Source organism: Mastomys coucha, unplaced genomic scaffold (genome assembly GCF_008632895.1).
Source record: "Mastomys coucha isolate ucsf_1 unplaced genomic scaffold, UCSF_Mcou_1 pScaffold22, whole genome shotgun sequence".
Lineage (NCBI taxonomy): Eukaryota > Metazoa > Chordata > Mammalia > Rodentia > Muridae > Mastomys > Mastomys coucha.
In genome coordinates, this window is record NW_022196905.1 from 53,032,485 (window position 1) to 53,037,310 (window position 4,826).

Consider the following 4,826-nt stretch of genomic DNA (forward strand, 5'->3'; position numbering starts at 1 on the left):
TGATCTTGATTTAACTTTGGTACCTGGTATCTGTCGAGAAAATTGTCCATTTCATCCAGGTTTTCCAGGCTTGTTGATTATAGTCTTTTGTAGTAGGATCTCATGATTTTCTGGATTTCCTCAGTGTCTCTTGTTATGTCTCCCTTTTCATTTCTGATCTTGTTAATTAGGAAACTATCTCTGTGCCCTCTAGTTAGTCTGGCTAAGAGTTTATCTATTTTGTTGACTTTCTCAAAGAACCAGTTCCTGATTTGGTTGATTCTTTTGTATAGTTCTTTTTGTTTCTATTTGGTTGATTTCAGCCCTGAGTTTGATTATTTCCTGCCTTTGACTCCTCTTGGGTGAATTTCTTCTTTTTGTTCTAGCATCTTCAGTTGTGCTGTCAAATTGCTGGTGTATGCTCTCTCTAGTTTCTTTTCGTAGGCACTTAAAGCTATGAGTTTTCCTCTTAGGATTGCTTTAATTGTGTCCCATAAGTTTGGGTATGTTGTGGCTTCATTCTCATTAAACTCTAGCAAGTCTTTAATTTCTTTCTTTATTCTTTCCCTGACCAAGTTATCATTGAGTAGAATGTTGTTAAGCTTCCACGTATATGTGGGCATTCTATTGTTTATTTTGTTATTGAGGAGCAGCCTTAGACCATGGTGATCTGATAGGATACAAGGAATTATTTCAATCTTCTTGTATCTGTTGAGGCCTGATTTGTGACCAATTATATGGTCAATTTTGGAGAAGGTACCATGAGGTACTGAGAATGTATATCCTTTATTATAGGTAAAAATGTTCTGTAGCTATCTGTTAAATTCATTTTTTTTTTATAACTTCTGTTTGTCTCATTGTATCATTTTTTAGATTCTCTTTCCATGAACAGTCTATTGCAGAGAGTGGGGTGTTGAAATCTCCCACTACTATTGTGTGCAGTGTAATGTGTGCTTTGAGCTTTAGTAAAGTTTCTTTTATGAATGTAGATGCCCTTGCATTTTGAGCATAGATGTTCAGAATTGGGAGTTCATCTTGGTAGATCATAACTTTGATGAATATGAAGTATCCCTCCTTATCTTTTTTGATCACTTTAGGGTGAAAGTCAATTTTATTCGATATTAGAATGGCTACTCTAGCTTTTTTCTTGGGACCATTGGCTTGGAGAATTGTTTTCCAGCCTTTTATTCTGAGGTAGTGTCTGTCTTTGACACTGAGGTGGGTTTCCTATATGCAGCAAAATGTTGGGTCCTGTTTACGTACCCAATCTGATAGTCTATCTCTTTTTATTGGAGAATTGAGTCCATTGATATTAATAGATATTAAGGAAAAGTAATTATTGCTTTCTGTTATTTTTGTAGTTAGAGCTGCATTCTGTTCATGTGTCTATCTTCTTTAGTTTTGTTGGAAGATTACATTTTTGCTTTTTTAGGGATGTAGTTCCCCTCCTTGTGTTGGAGTTTTGCATTTATTACCCTTTGTAGGGCTGGATTTGTGGAGATATATTGTGTGAATTTGGTTTTGTCATTGAAAACTTTGGTTTCTCCATCTATGGTGATTGAGAGTTTTGCTGGGTATAGTAGTCTGTGCTGGCATTTGTGTTCTCTTAGGGTCTGTATGACATCTGCCCAGGATCTTCTAGCTTTTATAGTCTCTGGTGAGAAGTCTGGTGTTATTCTGATAGGCCTGCCTTTATATGTTACTTGACATTTTTCCCTTACTGCTTTTAGTATTCTTTCTTTGTTTTGTGCATTTGGTGTTTTGACTATTATGTGGCAGGAGGAATTTCTTTTCTGGTCCAGTCGATTTGGGGTTCTATAGGCTTCTTGTATGTTTACCGGCATCTCTTTCTTTAGGTTAGGGAAGTTTTCTTCTACAATTTTGTTGAAGATATTTACTGACCCTTTAATTTGGAGGTCTTCAATCTCTTCTATACCTATTATCCTTAAGTTTGGTCTTCTCATTGTGTCCTCGGTTTCCTGTATGTTTTGGGTTAGGGTCTTTTTGCTTTTTGCATTTTCATTGTTCTCTCAATGTTGTCTCTGTTATCTTCTGCCCCTGAAATTCTCTCTTCTATCTCTTATATTCTGTTGGTGATGCTTGCATCTATTTTTCCTGACTTCTTTCCTAAGATTTCTAACTCCAGGATTGTCTCTTTTTGTGATTTCTTTATTGTTTCTACTTCCATTTTTAGGTCCTGGATGGTTTTGCTCAATTCCTTCACCTGTTCGTTTGTGTTTTCCTGCAATTCCTTAAGGGATTGTGATTCTGCTCTTTAAGTACTTCTACTTGTTTACTTGTGATCTCCTGTAATTCTTTATGGGATTTTTTTTGTTTCCTCTTTAAGGGCTTGTACCTCTTTACCTGTGTTCTCCTGTATTTCTTTAAGGGAGTTATTCATGTCCTCCTTAAGTTCCTCTATCAGCATTGTGAGATATTTTTTTAGATCCAATTCTTGCTTTTCAGGTGTTTTAGGCTATCCAGGACTTGCTGCAGTGGGAGTACTAGGTTCTGATGAAGCCAAGTAGTCTTGGTTTCTGTTGATAGGATTCTTGCGTTTGCCTTTCACCATCTCTTGATTTCTGGTGTTAGATGTTGTTGGTGTCTCTGACTAGAGCTTGCCCTGTCCCTGTCACCCTGTGACTCCCCTGAGACTCGTGAGGCCTGTACTTCCGAGCTGGCTGGTCCTGCCTGAGAAAGTAGCCAGAGAGAAAATGGCGGATCTCACCTGAGTCCCCAGATGCAATTTCAATGGGAAAGTTAAAAATCAACAATGGGAGCTTTAGATACCATATAGAATGGAAATACTATACAATATTTTGCTCAATATATATATATGAAATGATGAAATATATGTGTGTGTTAGAGAAAGGAAGGAAGGAAGGAAGAAAGAAAGAAAGAAAGAAAGAAAGAAAGAAAGAAAGAAAGAAAGAAAGAAAGAAATATGGAGAAAAAGACACTGAAAAACAAGTAATTCAAGTGAAGTAAAATCCCAAATTGGGGTTGGCATGATGTAATGGATAAAGTGATTACTGTGCAAATTTGAGGGCCAGAATTCAGATCCCCTGTATCCATATACATTTTGATAAATGTGTTGACCACATATAATCTCAGCAATCAGTGGGTTAAAATAAAGAATCCCTAAGTTAAGATGTTCAGCTAGAGACTAACTAATTTGTAAGCTCCAGGTTATACTGAGAAATATTTCCTTATTAAAGTGGAGAGAGAACAAGAAAAACAACCAAAGTCAATTTGGACCCCACTTGCATATGCATACATATCCATAGAAACTGTCCAAATATAATCACCGACTCACATGCAAAGACACTTAAATTAATCCTCTCCACCACCCCCATGTGCCCATTTCTAGTCAAATAAATTTTAACTGCCATTTGTAACACAAAGTTGTCAGTACAATTGTATTTAAATGATGACATAGTTTTCTTAGAGTCATCCCAAGTTCACCTTTCTACCTCCTCTCTTCATCCCTGAGGAGAGGGGTTATCTGAAGATATCCCATATCCTCCTGATGACTGAGTGTTCCAAATTCTATCTCTTTCTCCATTTCCATCTACCTCTCCATCTCCCTCTCTCTCTCCCTCCCTTTCCACCATCCCTCTCCCCCTTCTCACCCTCTCTCCATTGTCAAGTTGGTACTCTGTGTCAGTTCTTATCTACTACAAAAATGGAACTTCTCTAATTAGGCTTGAATGAGATACTAGTCTATGGATATATGACTATGTCATTAGGTGGCATTGTGTTGGCATATTCCACTAGCATAGTAAGAATAGAACTGATAGAGGCCAGCAGTATGAGCAAGACCTGCATAAGCTCAACCTAAAAATGGTGCTAGTACTGAACAAGGTATGCTGCAGGGAGGTTGGGATCAGTGTCCCATCCCTAAGCAAGAAGTTATTGCAATTGATACTTATCAGCAATGGGGAAATCAGTTATCTCTAATATAGTGTGATTGTGTGTATCAATCATACTCCAAAGCAATCCCATTCTCAGAAGTAGTTGCCCACTATAAAGTCAATGTAATGTATTATTTTGTGGATATTTTAATTTCAGTTTATTTTGGGCATTTTTGACTTATTCTTAATGTTTATTTGTTTTGTAGTTCAGTTTTTGGATTTTGTTTTACTTGTTGCTTTTACTTTAAAGAGAGAAAATATGAAGGGAAGGAGAAGGGTCAGTGAGTTAGGGAAAGGGGAATTATGATCAAAATATATTTCTTATTCTGTAACAGTAAAATAGTAATGTTCTCATAAAATTTAGTAATTAAAGTGGTAAAAATTAAATAGGTAATTTGTTTATATGAAGAGTGACTAACCCTTGGATGATATAGATCTATGGTAAAATTAAAACTAGATTTCCATAGCTAAATGAAAACTATTATGCAAAGTAGATTTTATTGTTACTTTTCTTGAATTGTTTAATTATTTTGACATGAGTTTCAACACGTATGTCTAAATAATTAGACTAAGCTGATATTTTCTTATCGTTCATCTGGTCCAAAATCTCTTTAATCTACACCATCAGTTCATTCAGTGAAGTAAACATTGGTGATTCAGGGAAATTATAGGCTTTACTGTTAATTAACCCATTATCAGTGTAACCTTAATTCTTGGCTGTTCTTATGCTTTAGGGTCTATACATAAGCATTTACTTAACTCAATTACAATGCAAATACATGAAGTAAACTTACTTATTTCTTTGTGAATTGAATGGATTTTTTTTTTGTATTGTTTTGTTTCTTTTTTGTTTTTGTTTTTTTTGCTTTTCTTTTTTTTTTTAATTTTAGATATTTTCTTTATTTACATGCGAATTTCTCCATTCCCAGTTTC